The 20535-nt window shown below is 44.0% G+C and overlaps 1 long non-coding RNA gene across 1 annotated transcript in view; it reads right to left on the bottom strand.

Annotated features, from left to right (window-relative positions):
• Window positions 1-676: 676 nt before the first annotated feature.
• Window positions 677-20535, bottom strand: part of LOC132011700 (uncharacterized) — a 112413-nt gene continuing 92554 nt past the window's right edge. The window contains exon 3 of the long non-coding RNA XR_009402434.1: window positions 677-890. This is a non-coding gene — a long non-coding RNA (uncharacterized LOC132011700). The remainder of the gene's footprint in view (window positions 891-20535) is intronic.

Genomic DNA, 20535 nt, shown 5'->3' with positions numbered 1-20535 from the left:
GGCTCTGAGTGTCATTCAGCCCCGTGGAATAGCCCTGCTGGAGGGCACCCAGTCCTCTCCCACCGCAGGGCCTTCTTACCTGCTTCTGCCTTCCTGAAGACCCGGGGGCATGTTAAGAGAATGTAAGATTTCTGGTGTTCCAAAATTCTGCACCAGTTGTAACCAAAGCCTTTTATCTCATTATCTTCTACTCTGGCCTGCTGCTCTTAGTCCTTCACTACATACTTGGTTGGGTCAAGCAGCTAATTCTGTTTTGTTTTGGTTTTAGTCACATAATGACCACTTGCGTTGGCAATTCCAAGCACATGGCATTTATCTAGCTTTCTAACATCAGAGGTCTCAAATCAATAAACTGTTTTTCTGTCTGTGACTTCTGGAAAAAGATGACAGCAACAGAAATGCAGGTGGTTCCTCATCAACCACCTCCCCTCGTTGAACAAGGGTCAACAGACCCGTTCAGCCTTGGAGATCAGCTCCTTCTGGCTGGCGCAGGGTTCCACCCCCACTCCAGATCCTGTTTCTGCCAGTTTGGGACTGAAGCTCAGGTATCTAGCCCCCACCCCAGGGACTTCCATAAACCAGATTTGGGGATGACTGCTTTAAATCCAGGGCTCTATTTGGGAATCTGATACAGCTTCAGCATCTTCAGAGGCAAATTAAATCTCACCCACGTGGCAGGTGCTATTAGCGTCCAGCACCAGCACTCCCATATATAGGATGTGGTAGGCCTGGGGGGCTTCCTCGGATCCGGAGCAGGAGTGCATCAGCTGGATGTCAGGGAGTTAGCATCCTCAAGCAGCCCCCACCGACGACACAGTGGAGTTGGTGGGCAATACCTTGCTTTCTTGCCCCCCAAGGAGCAGAGGTCCCCACTTGCTCACAGCAGTAACCTGGTGGACAACACAAGCATTACTGGCTCACTCCCCCTCTCACCTCCATAACCCAGCTTGCATTGGTGTCCGTGTTAAGTGCACTTAAGTGCACCCATGACTTGAGCAGGTGTATCTTATGTTGTTCCCACAGTCACTTTCAGTCAGCAAGGGCCAGCGTGAGGGGAGCAAGGAGTTACCTGCTCTCAGATGCAGGCTGTGAGCACCTCCTCAAATTTTGCATCTGGGGTGGATTCATTTGCTCACCTTGTTCCCATCCTGATGTTCAGGGAATCAGAACACACGAATCAGGCAAAACAACCCACTCCAGGGGGGTACTTTCTAGAGTATGCTGCACTTACAACTCTCCCTTGCTTTTTCATAGACAATAACTCTCTAAATGGAGGACCCTTGGCACCAAAGCTCCGAGGAATTAGGATCATCTGGCACAGTCAGTAGTCACAAATACCATTACAGGCATTTAAGACAGCATGTCTACTCTATGATGATGGCAAAAATAAACCCAAACGCAAGCTGTGAATTCGGCTTTCTTTAGCTCATCTTGGCTGATGCCTTTTAGGTGGGCTTCAAAATAAAACCCCTGGTTCGGGGACTGCCTGGCATGCTGCGCACAGCCCAGAGTTTATTAGCACAGTTAATACTGCATGCAAATAGATTTCCCCGCTTCCGTCATGCCAGTCCATTAATTCAGCCCCTTGTCTGCTACATCTTTATCCTTGGCAGGTTAATCCTGCCAAATGCCTTTGCTGTAGCACATGTCACGCTGTGCCTATGTCCAACAATGCAATTTTGCTAATCCTGTTGTATCAGCTTTGTGGCCCTGTCTGGTCAATCCAATGGTGGAAAAAGTGCAGATGAGAATTTCTGCCAAGATCTTTCTCCTATTCTGGCATCCACCCCTTCCTCTTCCTCTTCCTCTTCTTCTTCTTCCTTTTAAAAAAAATTTTAAATTTGGTTTCAATTAAATGGTTTGAAAGTCAGCCACAGTGTTTGGACAGCTGCCATTGCCAATGTCATTCAGACAAGAATGTCAAGGCTCTCAGCGGGCTTCCAGGCCCTTTCCAGTGGCCTCACCCAGCTGCCAGCTGAACAGGATAATGGGAAGGGTTAAAAAGAAAAATCTGCTAAGCATGTCTTTTTCCTAGGCTCTCCAAGGCCTGAAGATGGCTGAATGGAGCAAATACATTTATGCCAACCTCTTTACAGCTTACTGGGATCATTAACATGAGTTATTAGAGGAGGTATACCCCTTCCTGCAAGCACCTTTGTCCATCTTGCACCCGACAAGGGGAAAGCGCCTCCAGGCCCCAGAGGGTCCTGCTCAAATCCCAGCTGGCTCATTTTCTACCTCTGCAACAGCTAAGGCAAATTGCTTTACCTATCTGGACTCACTTTCCTCATCTGTAAAATGGGCATAACCACAGTACCCAATGAATAGAATTGCTGTGAAGACTCAGTGAGTCAATACCTGTTAATTACTCTGCATGAAGCTAGCACACACACACAGCAGGCACTGGGTAGATACAAATTAATCGTAGCATAGATTGTGGAATTTGTCAAAACTCACTGTCATTTACAGTTTACTATAGCACATATGCAAAATATGTGGTAGAATTTCACCTGGGGATGTCTTTTAGGGTCTTCAGATGTAAATTCCGCTCTCTCGCCTGCTAATTACAGAAATCTGGAGAACTTCCTAGTGTCCCTACCACTGGTTTCTGTGTTAACCCTGGGAGCTCCGGTGGGTGTGAAGAGGCATTCCAGGGTAAACAGCAGTCTCTGGTGAGATTCCTGGGGACTGAGTCCTGGCTCTGCTTCCACCTGACTCTGGACAAGGTACTCAGGCTTTAAGACTCTTACAGTCCTGACATTAGAAACAGGGGACTTGGTTCTACATTGCAGGGTGATTGTGAGGGATATATGCAAATGCAGGGGTAAGGCAGCTGGCATGCTGCTCAACATGAGTGCAGGGCACAAAGTCCTACTCACTGCTGTTAAATCATACACCAGCCTGAATCATTTCTTCCCCCGAATGCCCTCGGCCCCACCGAGTCCCTGCTGCATCAATGTGAGAGCTTCGACCTCTAGTCCAAGCCCTGCTAAGACTTATGTGTGGGTTTCTTTAGCGTATGTGTGTGTGTGTTTAAATTTTATTTTATTTATTTGACAGAAAGAGAGCACAAGCAGGCAGAGTGTCAGGCAAAGGCAGAGCGAGGAGAGGAAGCAGACTCCCCGCTGAGCAGAGAGTCCGATGCAGGGCTTGATCCCAGGACCCTGGGATCATCACCTGAGCCTAAGGCAGCCGCTAAACCGACTGAGCCACCCAGGCACTCCTTTCTTTAGTTTTTAGTTTATTTGATGAAAAAATGCTTTTATCCCATATGTATGTCCCCCTAAGCAATATGTTATTTAAGTTTGTTTGCTTCTGAGCTTTATACAAATTGCATCATACTGGACTTAATGTTCTGCAACTTGCTATTTTCATTCAAAGTTGTTTCCAAGATTTATCCACGTGGTTGCATTTAGTGGTGGTTCAGCCATTTCCCATGCATTTCCCTGCCTCATGACAGTCCACTGTGGGAATATGGCACTGTTTACCATCCATTTTCCTGAAGATGTACAGTAAGGTCAGTTCCTTAGCTTGGCGACTAAGGCTGCTGTGTGCGCTCTTGGGTAGTTTTCTGCTCTTGTGCAGGCATTTCCAGCGTGGATGCCTGGTTCAGAGACTCGCGAATGTTTGACTTTCTAAGACAGCACTAGTTATTCTCAGTAGTCTTGTGTGAATTTCTTACTCAACTTTATGAAAAATATGTCAGTGCAGCTATGATTCAAAAGGAAAGGGAGGCAGACAGGCAGGGAAGCAAGAAGGGAGGAGGGAGAGAGAGCAAAAAAATAATTCCCCTAAATAGTTCAAGGCCATTATAGAAAAATACAGAAATGTCCTCAGGTGTTTTGCTTTATCTAATGATCCAAATTCAACTGTTCTAGGATGTTCAAAATGTTACTGAAAGATTAAAATTTATTAAGTCCTGTTGGCATGCATATGAGGAGACTGGCATTTTCACTTATTGTTTATAGAGTGTTAATTGCCCTCTTTCTTGAAAATAATTTAGCAAAATGAAACAAATTTCCTTAAAACAAGTATAATTGACTTGACAATACCCCTTGTAGGACTTGATTCTAAGAAGTATGCAAAGAATGTTTGCATACTTCTTAGAATGTTGTTTAAGAATGTTAACTGCAGGGGCGCCTGGGTGGCTCAGTGGGTTGGGCCTCTGCCTTCGGCTCAGGTCATGATCCCAGGGTCCTGGGATGGAGCCCTGCATCGGGCTCTCTGCTCAGCAGGAAGCCTGCTTCCCTCTCTCTGACTGCTCAGCCTACTTATGATCTCTGTCAAATAAATAAATAAAGTCTTTAAAAAAAAAAAAAGAATGTTAACTGCAGAGAAAACTAAAAAAAAAAAAAAAAAAAAAAGGAGAAATAGTCTTAACATCCAGAAGTTACTGGTTAGATAACTATGCTGCAATTTAAAGTGATGGAAGGATGTGTATGTTGTAGTGAGTGGGGAATGTGCAGTTATATGTACGGACCATCCCATGTATGGGAATGAGTGGTTTTTGAGCAATGGTGCAGCTTTCAAACTTCCCCTGTGTTTGGACTGAGCCGTGTGATTCTGAGGTGAGCACTTAAGACCCTTTTATGATAACCTTGAGGGCAGAGGATTAGACATGTTTGGTACTGGAAGTCTCAAGACAGGATTTTGCTCTTGATGCAAGAAGAGTATTTTGCTACTGGGAAGAGCCATATGCCTCCCTTGGCATCCCAGGTATCAACCACCACTTCATTTCTCCTAGATCCTGCTGGGTCTTCTAATAAATCAAGTCCAATCATTAGTAGAGGACTTAACTATGTACTCATTGCCAGGCTTGATGGTTCACATTCATTATCTGGTTGAATTCTGATTGAGGTGAGATGTACTATTTTCCCAATTTCCCACTTTAAGAAAGTGGAGAAATAAAAGTACTAAATTATTTTTTAAAAATAAATAAGATGGGGGCTTGGAAATGGCAACTAACTTACCCAAAGCTGTAGCTGGGAAGTGGCCACATAGCCATGGTTTGAGCCCAGAGCTCCTGGCTCTCCAGCCCCCAGGCTACAATATACACTGACATGATACATTTCGTTCTGCTGACATCTGAGTCAAGGTAGACCTCTTGAATTACCAACTCTCTTTAGCATGTTATCCGTTCCAAATTACAGCTATGCCAACGCAATATTTTCCTTTTCATTTTAGTTGGTTGTAAATCCTATACTTGAGGTTGAAGGGGTGTGGGATAGGGAAGGGAGAATGTGACAAAAATCCCTATAAAACCTGAGGACTCTTCTTCTGCAAAAACTAGGAAATTCTAGCATCTGGCACCCTCCAGTGATTAGAAAAATCCGATACACTTCAAGTCTACCGTACAGATCTTAATCCAGTTTTCATTTGCCAGTCTCTTGAATAGAATGGGTTTGTGATACTTCTTATAATTAACCCATGATGGAATCATGCTATTTGCAAAACGAGCAGCTCTGACTCCCTGGCTTCCATGGCTAAGGCAAGTCCACTGAGGCACAACTGTGTGTTGCCTTGGCAAGAATTCCTGCTGAGTGGGCAGTCCATGTAGCTTGGGTCTTAAGAGAGTCATGCTTACCTAGCAGAATGCAAACATCTCTGAACTTTGCTCACTGAGTACCAGGCAACATTAGCTTCCCATTGCATTTTCTCCAGCAGGATCAATCACACATCCCAGCCAGACGTGTGTGGCCCCTGTTGGTGATTAATCTCACAGAAGCAAAGCTCCTCCTTGCACTAAATTGCTGTATTGGAGTGCAGCCTTGGGATGGGGTGGGGGGAAGGGGGAATAAAGGCTGGGAGCAGAATAATAAGCACACGACTGCCTTTGAGAAGGCTGCTCTGTGCCCTGTGCTGCAGGAAGCTCTTTTTAGTGGTTGGTTCACTGCCAGAAGATTCATTTTTGCCATGAATGCTACCTAGCTAGCATCATGGATTTCTTCTTTTCTATGCTGACTTTGGTGTCTTAGTTGTGGGTTTTTTTTTTTTTTTTTCCCATTTCTTTTTAGCTAAATTAAAGTTGGCTACCTCCAGTCCTTCAGTAGTTTTAGAAAAGTACTCAGCATTCAGGTCTCGGAAGAGGGATAGAAAGTGCTTAGGTTGTGCTACTCTAGAAGATTTAACTGACAAACAACTGAAAGAGGCCTGTTTCTGACTTTGCTCTCGGGACTCTGCTTTCATAATTCTTCATTGAGTTTGACCATGCTTGAAGGCTGCTGCATTTTTTAAAAACTGGGGTCATCTCGGGGCGCCTGGGTGGCTCAGTGGGTTAAGCCTCTGCCTTCAGTTCAGGTCATGATCCCAGGGTCCTGGGATCAAGCCCCACATCGGGCTCTCTGCTCGGCAGGGAGCCTGCTTCCTTCTCTCTCTCTGCCTGCCTCTCTGCCTACTTGTGATCTCTCTCCCTCTGTCAAATAAATAAATAAAATCTTAAAAAAAAACAAAAACAAAAACTGGGGTCATCTTAGTGACTAGGCTTGTCTCAGAGGGATGTGGGAGGGAATGCTCCAGGGGGGTGAAGTCCCACATGAATTTATCAGACGTGGGTAAGACTTTCTTGAGGCACTAAGAGCTTCCAAAGGGTTATCAGCTGCTTGCCTTTCCCAAATGATGCTGCTTATTAATATTTTAGGATCCAAGCAAAATACAGGAAAAAAAAACTGGCTTTAAAGAAACCCAATACAAAGAAGCCTTTATTGATACAAAAAACCCCGGAAGGAGTGACTTCTTCAAGAGATCTAGAACTCCACTGAAAAGGCAAGTTTCCTCCATACCTTAAATACGTTTCAAACACATTCTGTTTTAGGGCCATGCCCCATTGTATAAAAAGAAGCCCAACCGCATTTCTCTCTGAAAAGCGCCTCCCTATCCTGCAAGCCTCGGAAGAGGAAGATTAAGACATAATGACAATAGGGGGATTATTTCCTAACCTGGTGTGTGACAAATGCCTATTAATAAATGAACAAGCTAGTCCTGTCTCCATTTTCTCTAGAACACAAAGCCCCATCACCCAATGGCTGGAACTGAGGCATCTACAGGGTTGCTGACCTCTCCTCTGCCCCGTGCTGCTGGGCCCAGGACTGGGGAGAAGCCCTCCCACTATGCCTGAGCATCTGCCGCCCAGACAGCAGTGGCTAAGGGCCAGTCCCACCGCCCAGGTCAGGTGGGCTGTTTTTTGCTTTGTGTGCCCCTCCTGTCTTGATTCCTGTCATGTCCACTGCAGGGGACAAAATTTCTCTCATCAGATAAAATATATATATTGGAGAAGCTTGACCGAGCAGCTTTTCTCAGGGAAGAAGAGAAGTTGTTGTTTGAAAACCTTGAGACTTCAAAGGCCTTGCTGGCCAGTTCTGGTTCACAGACCTGATTTTCTTTTCTTTTTCTTTTTTTTGGAAGTCCTGCTCCTTCCCACAGTAGCTGGCCTCTATCACATCAGGTTTGCATTCTCTTCTTTCCAGGACTTCTCCCAAAATGATCTCTTATAAAATGCAGCAACTAATGTAGTCTTGGAGGAAGAAAATGTTTCAGTGAAATGTGGTTTAACACAGGAGTGAGGGGAGGTTCTGTAGAACAGAATGAGCTACCTCTACAACAACAGAAAACACTCCAGAAAAGATAACAAGAATAGGCTTCTGAGAATGATGAGTCACCGCTCCTCTGCACTCGTAGCCCTGAGCTGGGGGAAATATTGGTGCACACACTCACACCTGGACTCGCCCACCTTTGATGGCTCGCTGCAATGTCACATTCACAGTCTGTTAGGAGATCTCCCAGCCATTATTTAGAGATCACTAGCAAAACAGAAGGACACATTATGAGTCTGAATTTTTCTGACAGTTTCTGGGGGCTGGGAGCAGTTGCCTCCTGGAAGGTCCACTCCCCAGACTCTAGATCGAGCACATCACTGATATGACTTTTGCAGAATGTCATTATTGGAGTAGCTCAAGGACCCACTTCTATTAGCTCCTAAAGGAGCCCAAGATCAGCTGGAGCTAGTGAATTCCTCTGGGACCCTGGCCCTTTGCACTACACCTCAAAAAATGCCTATGAGGCCTGGTGGCAAATGAATGGGCTCACCTGCTATGGGGTAGGGGTTTTACAGTGGAACAGGAAGGTGAGATGGACCAAGGCAGAGGGTAGAAATCAGGGGAGTGTCCATGCAACTTCCTTAGTAACATATTTAAAAAAAATTCTTTATGTAATTTTTTATGGATGTAATAGAATATCCATGAGACTTCAAATTAAGCTCCTTTAAAACCCTAGGTATCTTAATATAAGTATTTAAAGACAGCATCATGAGAAGAGGTCCATCCAGGACATGGAAAGATTGAGGACCCCTTCCCCATGGATGTCGACGCAGTAGAAAGTGGACATCAGCATGGCTGGGAAGCCACATCCTCTCAGCTGTGGCCCCATCTGACTTTGCTGCATTCATTAGCCTTATAATATGTCCACATGCTTCAGGTCACTCTGTGCCTCTGTTTCCTTCCTGCTAACATGGGAATAATAATACTCTTAAGACTCAAAATCAAACATCATGTGTCTTGCCCATGGCCAGGTTGCAACCAACTTGTCATAAGGTACAAACACCTTGTTCCAAGGCACAAAACAAAACCCTACCCACCTGTAGGTACCGCTGAGCATCTCCATCCTTGTTCTGGACACAACATAAGATGTCCAGCCTCCTTCATTCTACAAAAATTTCCAGAAATTGGTCTCCCTCTTAGCCACGCAACATCAGACTCAGCAAAAGCAGCATTAGGACTCAGCTGAATTTCATGGGGGCTTGCTTTCTTTACACCAAAGAAGGCCTACCTCATTGCTAACCTGTTGTTTTAAGTCTGGGCTGAAAAGATTTGGGAGGCATGGTGGGCATGATCAGTGGGAAAGTCTCTCCTGCACTTGTGTATTTTTTAAGACGTACTGATGGGCACAACTAACATTATCACAGAACCTTTAAGTGCCTCTTAGCTCTTGCTTCATGCAATGCTTCTAGAGATAGGCTTTCATGGGTCTTTTAAGCACAATGGCAAGAGGAGCAAGAGTTTCCTGTTTTAGGGTCCAGGTGCTCTGTTCCTTCCAACCTCCCCTCACCCTATTCCTCATTCTTAGAAAGAAAATAAAACAAAACCCAGGTAGGATGGCAATACAATACTCTTTAGACAAAGCACCAAGCCCACAAATTTGCTGATGTTATTCCTTTGTCCTCTCACTCTCAGACGCAACAGCTACAGACCTGGGGGCTCAGGAGAAGTGTGGGAGGTCAGGGGGCTTTCAAAGGAACCTGAGAAGAAAGGGCTGGAAAGAGAAGACCCTCTGCAAAGCTTGTCTTCTCATTTGAGGATATACCTGACTTTCATTCCCTTTGTCCTCAAGACAAAAAAGATCAGTGTTGTCCCCATTTTGTATATGGGGTAAACTGAGGCAGTGGGTCTTAAAGCAAACTGTTCTGGGGAGCTGCCTATTAATCCTTATAAAAATTTCCTAGGTGCTAGCTTTATAGTTAATGCTTTCTATTTTCTTTACTCCCACAATGGGTTCAGACCAGCAAAGAAATGGTAATGAAGAACAAGGTAGCCTGTCCACAACACAGGCTCAGACTGAATTGCCAGGAAGTTCAGTTGAGCAGGCTACTGCCAGAAGGATACTAACACCCAGAGCACTGGCAGACATTTCCAAACACCACTTCTATCGCCTCTTCCAGTGTGAATTACTTGTTAATAGGACCATGGGCAGCTTATGCAGGTATAATGAGATTATGATCTTGCTTCTTCTAGGGGAGTCCTGGAATCAGAAGGTGAGAGTCACCATCACTCACCCCTAAATGACCCTGAGGCACTCATTCATCTATCCGAAGCCTCAGCTGCATCCCACAGAACACGGAACCAGATTATTGTAATTGAACAAAACAGTATGTCCGCATGAGGCTTTGCTATTTATGAAATCCACCCTCCCCACCAATGCCTCAGCACAGTTAACTGTAAAACACTGGCCACCTTTTGTGGCTGCTTCTGAGGGTCTGACCACCTAGTACTCATCAAATAGAGGGTAGTGTGGCTGGAGTTCAGAGGGGACTCCCATAGAGAGCCTGCGGTGGAAGAGTACCTGGGGTGGAAGGGTAAAACGTAGGGGTCAGTGAGACAGAGTGCCAATGATTAGCTGACAGTTTCCTTATCTGTAACATAAAGACCAGCACAACACTTCTCCTCCTTGGCTGTCAGAGGGGAAAAAAAGAGATAATCCGCAGGCTCCATAAACAGTCACAGCCACCATCATCACCATCACCATCACTGTCACCAGCAGCGCATCACAGAAATAACCCAAATGCCAGAGTAGAGAGGTCCTATAGAGCTCTGCCTTGAGAATCCCCGGAGGAGCGGTGTATGCTTTGGAACATTCTTTTTAAATAATGCCCCGGGGCTCAGAGTTCATTATGTGAAAAGATAACTTGTTGGTAGAACCCATCATGTCCTTGGAAGTGTTTTTCTCCAATATCAAACTTTAGGAAAAAAAATTAAAAAGGATCCAAGTAGAGGCATCTAGTCGATTCACAGCTACACAATGTTCAGGTGTTTCTATAGCGAAATCACAGAAAAATAATGGAAAAGGGAAACATGATATGATGAATGTTGGTAGGAGAGCTGGATGGCAATATCAAGAAAATTTTCTGATGCCCATTAGGTTACTATGACCTTGTCTCTGGAGGTAGAGTTCTGTCCTTGGCTTCTGCCACACAGTGACCCCAGAATCCCCACCAGCATGCCCAGCCTACAGATCTTGGCCCCCACAGAGCTCTTCAAGGCGGTTGGTGCCGCCTCACTAACATATTTCTTAGGGCCTTAGCAGAGTGTCCTCTGAGCCTACTCTGGGGATGGTGAGGAAGTGGGTATGCAGGGCACCGATGATAAATCTACTCCAACCTCCTAGGCTTCCTAAGCCTTTCAGTCCTTCCTTCTGCATTATGCCAGGGAAGTTCTAGAACCTTGCTGAATGTAGAGCCATTGAGTCCAACTTATGGCCAATCAGCAAAGCAACCTTTTAGAGCCACTTCCAGCTGCTTGCTCTAACACATAAATTCAGAATCTCTCTCTTCCATCCTCCTCAGTCTAACACCCTTAGAATTCATTTCTGGACATTTCTCAGGCCTTTGCCAATACAATTTAGCAAGATCTTGCAATCCTTTTGGAGGAATGTCTCTCCTGGGCTCTCCCCACTCCTGTGCCCTGGGGACCAGAAGTCTCTCTGCCCACCCCATGGGGGGTGGGGCCTTGGTGGAGGCAGGACTCCGGGGCCCCAACTTCCTCTGCTCCCTTAGTTACCATTAGTGTTTCCACCCATGGAGACAGTTCCTTAGGAAGCAATTTGCTGACTGAGGTGCTCAGTTCTATTTTGGTGTTTTGCCAGAGATTTTGCTTTTGAAATTAAAGAGTCCTTCTGATCATGAAGGGTCCCAGAGGAAAGAGCCTGAGGAGATGCCCTGGAGTTCTCTGACCCGAGAGCACTGCTTTTCAGCATTGCCTCTCAAACAGTCTTTGCAGGCTGGGCCCCGATATTCACCTCCAGCACCATATACTCCCACATTTCTACTCCCTCCAAATGTCAAAGGATCTTAAGTGGTTATCAAAGACAGACCGATTTCAAGTTTGCTGAGAAGGGAGAGTGATGTCTGGACGAGATGGCAGTTTCTGGAATGCCCCCTTTCCCAAGCTGGACTGTGCCAGGTGGTCCAGGTGCCCTCCATACCCCTCTAAGACACCCAGGGAGGGAAGTATCATTGCCCCTGGTTTATGTGTGAGGAAACAGAGACGAGGTCTCACCTCTGTGCCTGCCCCCCCAGCACTGATGTGTGCCCCTGATGACAGAGAGGTCTGTTTTCACTCCCCAAATAATGAGAAAACAATGCATGCCCCTGGATCTCAGAGGGGAGTGAGGGGAGGAGGAAGAAGGGGCTCTGGATCAGTCATGGGGGAGAACCTGGGCCCTGGCCACAGTCCTCCAGCCCTCCAGTGTTGTCAGGAGACATTGCCCTTCCTGTTCTCAAAGGTTGGCAGTCTGCCTACTCTCCACTGCTTTCCCAAATTCCTTGGGTGCAGAAGGGAGACCAAATCATGCCATTCCATTTATTCCTGCTTTAGACACACTGCCTTAAATCTGAGTTTTAAAAAGCCCAGAACCGGCAGTAAAATGGGCCTTTTGGATTATCTAAGAATACAACTACTGATGCTGCTTCTGAAATGCAATTGAGAAAGTACAGACTTCCTACAGGCAAAACAATCCTCTGTCCAACAGTCAGGTTGCAGACACTGTGCTTGACATTAACCCAAAGGAAACAATGTTACAACTTCCAGAACAATTCAGCACCAGTATATAGGCATAATGAGAGCTACTTCTTTTCCCAACCATTTTGTTTTTAGCAAGTAAGCTCAATTCTGAGTTATAGTGGAAAACTTTCTTAAAAAGTTCTCTGCTTTGGCAGAGAACTGGGACCTGGGGGTCAGACAGACCCAGAGGCTTGATTCCTCTTTCTGTGCAGTCTGGGGAAAGTCATGGGGGCTCAGTGTCCTCGGGGTAAAACAGTACTGTGACCCCTCAGAGTTTCACCGTGGGGACTGATACAGATGAGCCCAGGGTGTAAACACTGTCGACTCATGGTGAGAACAGTCAAGCCTGACGCATCTGTTTTAATTCTCCTGGCCCCTGGGACTCCTGCAGGTCACAGGAAGAGAAGGTTTCTGCATGTCCCAAGCATTTCTGCAAGAGTTCCTTGCTGGCTGTGAGTAAACTGGGCAGGACGCTACCAGATTTGGTAACCAGTGATTAAAAAAGCAAGCAGGGAACATTTAAGCACCTGGGTCAGGTTAATGGGCCTTTGCTAGCTTTTTCCCTTGAAGGAAAAACCCATTTAACCTACTAGACGTGGAGCACAGAGACTTCCTTCACCATGACCACCAGACAGAAGTGTTAACAGTTACCTACCCAGCCATCACATCGGCCTGCAACTGCCAGCAAAATCTCCTGTTCCTAAAGATCAGGGGTAAGTGCAAACCTCATCCTTCTGGCCCAACTGAATAACAAGATGAGTGAAGGAAGCTGCCGCACATGCCAGTCCTGAGAAGGGGGAGGTTTTATTAAAATCCCGGGGAGACGGACTTCTGTGGGTGCTCGTTTCTCTCCTGCCCTCCAAATTCACCCCACACTGGGGATTCAGGATGCACAGCTGCAAGGGCAGTGATGTGGGTGGGGGAAGGAGATGATGTGACTCGACCTGTGGGTTTTGCAAGGTCTGGCTTCTGTCAGGATGAAGCCGAGGAGGATGGAGACAGACTCAGGTGCAACTGTTGAGATCTGTGAGGAAGATGCCCTCCGAACCAGAGGCTTGGCCCCAGCAACACAGCTGCCCTCTTTCTTTCCAAGGAAATAGAATCTGCCCGACAAAGCATCCTAAATGCACAGACCCCTTCCTCTGAGCAGACTCAGGTCTTGGAAATCATCTTTGATGCTTTGAGGCTCATTAAAAACAAAGGGTCACCTTATCTCCGCCTGATTTTGTTTTTGGTTCACTTTCAATTTGGGTTGTCATGAACCAAAGTAGTCAGAAATGGATTATGGAACACTCGCCCATGTCTGTCCTCTACACACACACACACACACACACACACACACACACACGATAGCCCCAACCCCATCCCCACTCCTTAGTCCTTTCTGCTACGACTAAATCTGTAAGCATACAAGTGCCATTAACTGACATGCATAAAAACACTGTTCGTTGTTCACAGACATCAGTGGCTGAGAGGTGGAAATTACTTGGCATTTCATTCTAATCTGTACTGAAGACTTGCCTGACAAACAGATTACGTGCAAGAATTGCTGGCTTGGGAATGGAGCTATGTTTACGGCTTACCCCATATTTTTCTTTCCTAAAGGAAAGGAAAGGACACTTCCCTTGTCCTTCCCAACCCTCTGCAGCTTCCCAGACCCACCCCGCTACCACCACCTGTGAAACCTTAACATTTGATTTCCTTTCGTGAGGGAAGTTTTTGTTAGCTGTGTCTATAAAATTATGATAAACACTCTGTGCCTCTGTGCCAGCATCTGAGAGGACCGACAATAACACAACCCGAGCAGCTCTGGCCTTCCACATGGTGCTATGGGCGACATCTCCCTCAGGAGGTGTGTTGCAGCCATCTAACCATTGGCAGATCCCATGAACTGTCTCTCTGCAGAGAGACCGTCACCACAGGCTTCTGACAAAGAGCGGATGCCATGCTAACGGCTGCTCATAATTACCAAGGACAGTGCTTCTCCCTGCTGGATTGCAAGACAAATACCTATCCTGGTTCTTTTTCATAGAAAAATTAGGTTAAACAAATAATAATGCCCTCTTAGCTTCCCCTTGGACAAACTAAGTCTTTTTCTTCAGGAAATAATTGAAGAAAATTATTATTCAGGAAATAATTGGTCAGATTCTCAAATGAACTCCTTCTCAGTTCCTTGACCCAGTTCTGCCTGTAAGATATACACAACCCTGTTTTGTCTCCTAGAAATTCCAAATGACTTAGCATCTCTAATACATCATCAGTCAGGAGCTCCTGGGGCCCTGCTGGCATCCCCCCACACACTCATCTTGGATCCAGCCCAAGAGAGAAGATGGAGCAGGCAGGCAGTCTAGGCAGAAAAGCACCAGGGCTCAAAGCCCACAGTCAGAGAGGACATCCCTCAGAAGGAGCTGGTGAGTGACCTAACCATTCCCCACTCTCTTTCCCATTAGCCTGTTTGATTCTCATGACAGCACCTGTTCCATGTTCCCTGGCTTTACTTACTAGTATGATGCTTGACCCTCCACCGGACATAAGCTCTGTGTGTAGGGACTCCTGAGCTGTGTCTGTGTCTCTAGCTCCAAGAACAGTGCCTGGCACATAACAGAGACTCAAGTCATGCTTGCTGAATGAATGGATGGATGGATGGATGGATAGATGAAAGGAAATGAATGAATGGGAAGCAACAATTCACAGAGCTGCCCACTCTCTTCTTGATCTCTGCAGTAATCCCTGGCTTTGCACAGAGCATAAGGAAGCTGTTCAGGAGATTCTCATTAAAGCTGAAAAAGAGCAGGTGAGAACCTAAGTTCAGAAGCAGGGCTAAGATACGAGTTATAAAACAGAGGGATGCACTAAATATCATGGTTAGAAGCCCCAAGACCTGGCATCATAGTGTAGAGACAACTCTACACTATGCTGATATACTATGCATCAGCTCTGTGATGATGTCCCAGGGCTGGGTTTTTGAAGACCAGAAAAAATTGCATAAGGACAGGAAGGGGTGGAAGAGAAGAAAAGAGAGGTAGAAAGGAAGGAAGCCAGGTACTAAGCTAAGAGTGCAGAGAGAGAGGCTGAGAGGAGATGTGGGATCCTGTTCAGAATCTGTAACGTGTCCGTGGGCCCAGATGCCGCCACAGCCCTAGAAGACAGACACAAACCTCTTCGGTGCCAAGGACAAGAGAAAGAAGCAGTTCTTGGACAATTTCTTCCTGCAGATCCAGCCACGTGTGAACATTAACCCTGACACAGATGTGCCACACTTCCCACAGAAGCTTCTCCGGACCGAGCCCATCACCTGTGTGTGGCAAGCCCTGACCTGAAGATGGGCAGCCTATGTGCTGATTCGCTGGCCTGGAGGTGACCATCTCTCCTAAGTCTTGTTGACAAATGTCTCTGCATTGCCAGTGATGTTCACTCATAACTCTCAGACCTTCATTTCAGCCAACCTTTCAGTTTAAAAATGTAACTTGCTAACTATCAGCGGTGGAAGAACATTTAGATAGCCTCAGTGTTTTTGCTAATGTATGTGGTCTTTTGTTTCAGGAGCTTTTACATGTCTGAAACACCTATAAAGAGGAGAGAAAAAATAGGTTTCAAGCTGAAATGGCCGCTCGCCTATTTTGGAAAGAGCCCGGGGGTACTGTGTCAGAAAATGCCTACTGTGTGCTGAGTGGTGATGCTAGATAGAGTGCACACTGCCTGTGTGGCCTGGCCTGCAGGGTCTGCCAGCCATCAGCTACTGAACGATCCTATTAAGGACTTAGAGTACCCAAAAGAAGATTGTAGTTATTGATGGAAAGATGTGTCTTCATTCTAATCATGACAAAATATCAGAAATACCCCAAATGAGGGATCTCCCCTATTCTCCTAAAAATGCTAGTGCCAGGCAAGACAAGCTAGGCAAGGAATTATTTCAGATTACAGAAGATCAAGGAGACCTAACAGCCAGACACAATGAGCACTACTGGATGGGATCCTGGATGGAGGGAAAAGACACTGCTTGAAAGGATATAACTGAGGCAAAGGACACAATTTGAATATGGACTGTGACCCCATATCAGTGCAATTCTATTATACTTGTATCAATACAATGCTATTATATCAATGTTAAATCTCCTGAATTGAATAACTGTATTTGGTTATATTTTCAGGAAATAGAAGCTAAAATATTTAAAGATAAACTAACTCTCAAATGGTTTGGGGGAAAATTTGCAAGCATATATGTATATGTGTGTGTGTGTGTGTGTGTGTGTGTGTGTGTATGAGAGAAGAAAGGGGACAGAAATGGCAAAGCAATGAGTGTGAGTCCAGAATCCAACAGGGCTTCACTGAACTATTCTTACAATTCTTGTTTTAAGCTTTACATTATTTTATTTTTGAAGGAATAACTTTTCTTTTCTTTTTTTTTTTTTTTTTTTACTTTCTATGCTGAGGTATGTCATCTGTAAATACAGGCAATTGTTAGTGGTTTTTTGGGTCACTTTTTCTTTTTGAAGAGACAGAAAAAGTCAAATTTGAAGTAACTGACATCACATTTAGTGTCAACTTATTTGTCATGGTATGTCTTTAAACTCTCCTATTACATGACTCCAGTAAATACTTCATGTACAACATAATCTTACACTGTTTCTTAATTTGCTGTGTCTTGGTCGAAAGCTGCTTTGGGAGGAAAAATGATATTTTTATAAGGAAATGGGTAAAGCAGATGGTTTATACTTTTGTTCTAATATACTGATGTGGCTTAAGTCACAAAATGCCCTTTGGCTTTTTTTTTTTTTTTTAATTTTTTTTAAGATTTTTTATTTATTTATTTGACAGAGAGAAATTACAAGTACACTGAGAGGCAGGCAGAGAGAGAGAGAGAAGGAAGCAGGCTCCCTGCCGAGCAGAGAGCCCGATGCGGGACTCGATCCCAGGACCCTGAGATCATGACCTGAGCCGAAGGCAGCGGCTTAACCCACTGAGCCAGCCAGGCGCCCCTGCCCTTTGGCTTTTTAAACGAAGTCAGAAAAAATAAATTCCTGGTAGTTAATCAGAGCTTCTTCCTGCTCCTGCCCCTCCTTGGCAATTTTGGGGGCTGGTGTGCCTAGAGGTCCTCGGGAAGCCTGTCTATCTCTCCTGTATGTTTTGTCACCAAGGGGTATTCACTTCTAGCAAGTAAGGTCAACACAAATGTTGCCTATTTGACACTAAAATATTCTTCCTTCCATTCAAATGGCAGATGATCAAAAGGATACAAGCAAGAATATTTTGCTTGGCACGTGGCCTAAAAGTTCTAAATTTATCTATGCTATTTTTGCTTCCTACTCAGATTGGATTAGTTACTAGGCAACTGAAGTGTTTAATTTCATTTGCTAATAGTTACATTTTAATAGAGGCAGCTAGTGTACATGACCAATGCTGCCAATACAAACACAGCCCAATACCCAACCTCTGTTGGGCAGTAGGGCTTACTACTTCATTCCTGTTGCAGAAAAACACTATTTATACTCTTAGGTTTTGTTTATTTGACTTTTGTGTACTAGAAAAGGGGATGTCTCTTTTGGAATTATTTATATTAAAAATATTTGCTACCTGTTTGTGGCATCCTAAACCTTCTTTAAACTTGTGGTTCACAATGGCAAACCAGGCACATAGGTCTTCTTCCCACCACCAAGAAGGAAAATTAATCCTTAATAGCACTGAAAGGGAACCATCAGTGCCTCAGATGGGGGGGGGGGTAGGTTGATAGAATAAATGAAAATAGTGAAAGCTACACCCTAAACAAGTATAGCATTAGGCTTGGAAGAGGTCTTCCCAATGGTTAGATGGAAAAAATCCAAATTTGGAGAGAGGGGGAAACTGTTGGGGCACTTAGGAGGGAAATTAGTTACAAGATAGTCTCCACACATTCAGACCAATCTTGCCCCCAGTATATAGAAGGCTGGATGTGGTCTGCTATGGAAATGACTCCTAAGGAATGCTGGAAATTGGTCTAGGATGGGATGAGGGGCTGTTCTCTCAGATACTGAGTATAGAATGTTAGCTAGAGGACACCACAGGTACCTCAACAGGCAAGAGTTGGGGGGAAGGAGAGGAAAAGAGAAACACAACTCTGCCCAGATATGAGCTATGGGAAATGGTTCCACCTCAGCGTAAGGGTTCCCTATGAGGCCCCCGCTGGCCTGGCTACCTCCTTCGCAGGCACCCTGAAGGTAAATCCCATCATGCCATTCACTAATGGATACATGCTTTGCAGCCATCATTTCCTTTGGAGGAGGGATCTACAGTAGAAACCGAGGCATATGATTGCTGAGGAAACACCCATCCACACATTTCTGCATTTAAAATGTGAACAGACAAGAATCATGAGCCTTTGAGGAAACCATTTGTACAACAGAGAAAGAGTAAAATAACCTGAGCCAGATCCCAATGCAGAGAATGGAAGGTACAGAAACAGACAGACACACACATACTGTGGGGATGCACACACGCGCACACTGTGGCAGACACCAGGAATGACACACTGATGACCCAGGAACAGGCTACCGTGAGAACGGAGCAATCAGACAGCAAGAGACAGTCCCTGGAAATTTAAAAACAGGTAAAAATGGGGTACAGATTTTGTCCTGTGGAGAAGAGGGAAGGTTATAAATTTGGATTAAAATTATATTTCCCTTTCAATGATGAGAATTAAATCCTCTGTCTTAAACAACTTAAAAGGAATAGAATTTGGAACTTCCAAAGCACCAAAGGGAAAAAAGAAAACGTTATTAACAAGAATGAAAAGGGAGATAGGGAGAGAAACAATGAGAAACATGTGAAGTAGACAATGAAAATATATGACAGGGATGAGCTTAAATATACAGGTATTTATAATAAATATGAGCAGTTTAATTGTTTTAAAAGATACAATTTCAGATGAGAAATATGTAGAACTAAGCTGTGTGTTAGTTAAAAAAAATTTAATGGCACAAAATAGAACGACTGGAGAAGCATAGTAAGGGCTACCAAAAAGAAATGCAAACCAAAATCACAATGAGATATCACTTCACACCTGTCAGAATGGCCAGTACCAAAAAGACAAGAAATGACAAGTGTTGGTGAGGATGTGGAGAAAAAGGAACCCTTAGACACTGTTGAATCATTATGTTGTACATCAGCAATTAATATAACATTATGTCAACTATTCTTCAATAATAACAAAAAAGCAAAAAATTCAGTATTAATATCAAACAGAAGTATAATACAAGGCCAAAAGCAAAGGAATATTTTATATGTATTAAAGATATAAACCAGAAGATAGTAATAGTCACAAACCTTTTTTACTAAACAGTACAGCATGGATCTATGTAACAAGTGTTAGAAATGTAAAAAGAAACTATTAAATTCATGATCACAGTGGGAAAATTTCACACATCTTCCTCAAAAATTGACAGGTTGAGTAGACAAAAATATAGGTAAGAGTATAGAAGATTTGAATACACAATCATCAAACTAGATGAATTTCATATTTAAACTCAGTTCTCAACTAACAGAAAACATGTTTAAATTTCCAAGGAATATTTTAAAAATCTGACCAAGTATTTGGCCAGAATATCTCAGTAAAACCTTCAAAAGATAAACACTACAGGTGTCTTGGAACTCTAACCCAAGAGTAATTTATAAAAGAAAATCAAAGCTGAAATTAGTGTACAGCAATGAATCATCATGAGAGCACTCAGCTCAAAATCTATGGAGTGCATCAAAGAGGGACTCCAAGTTTGAAATGTATTTGGAAATAAAAGATTGAAAATGCACTAAACAATCATCTCAGTAAGTTAAAAAAATAGCTAAATAAAGTACAATAAAGGGAATCAATAAAGATAAAAACAGGAACTGATGAAATAGAAAAGAAGTCTATTTGATTATTAAAACCAAAAGTGCTTAAAGACCAAAAAAAAGAGACCCATCTGATAAAAAAGGTAAACAGACCAAAATTAGAAATAATAGAGAATATAACTATAGACACAAATTTTATGTCAAAATTATTAGAGAATATATATAAGAGTTCCAATAAATTTGAAAAAAATTGAAACAAAGTGAAAGTAGAAATAATTTTCTAGGAACATATGAACTATTAAAATGACTCAACAGGAGGCAAAAAAAAACAAAAAACACTGAAAGGATCAGTAACTATTAGAAAAGAAAATTGGAAATGTAGTCAAAGATCCCGCACCTCTAACCCCTA

This window comes from Mustela nigripes, chromosome 2 (genome assembly GCF_022355385.1).
Source record: "Mustela nigripes isolate SB6536 chromosome 2, MUSNIG.SB6536, whole genome shotgun sequence".
NCBI lineage: Eukaryota > Metazoa > Chordata > Mammalia > Carnivora > Mustelidae > Mustela > Mustela nigripes.
The sequence above is the reverse complement of the archived record's forward strand: the minus strand, read 5'-3'. Positions and strand labels throughout refer to the sequence as shown.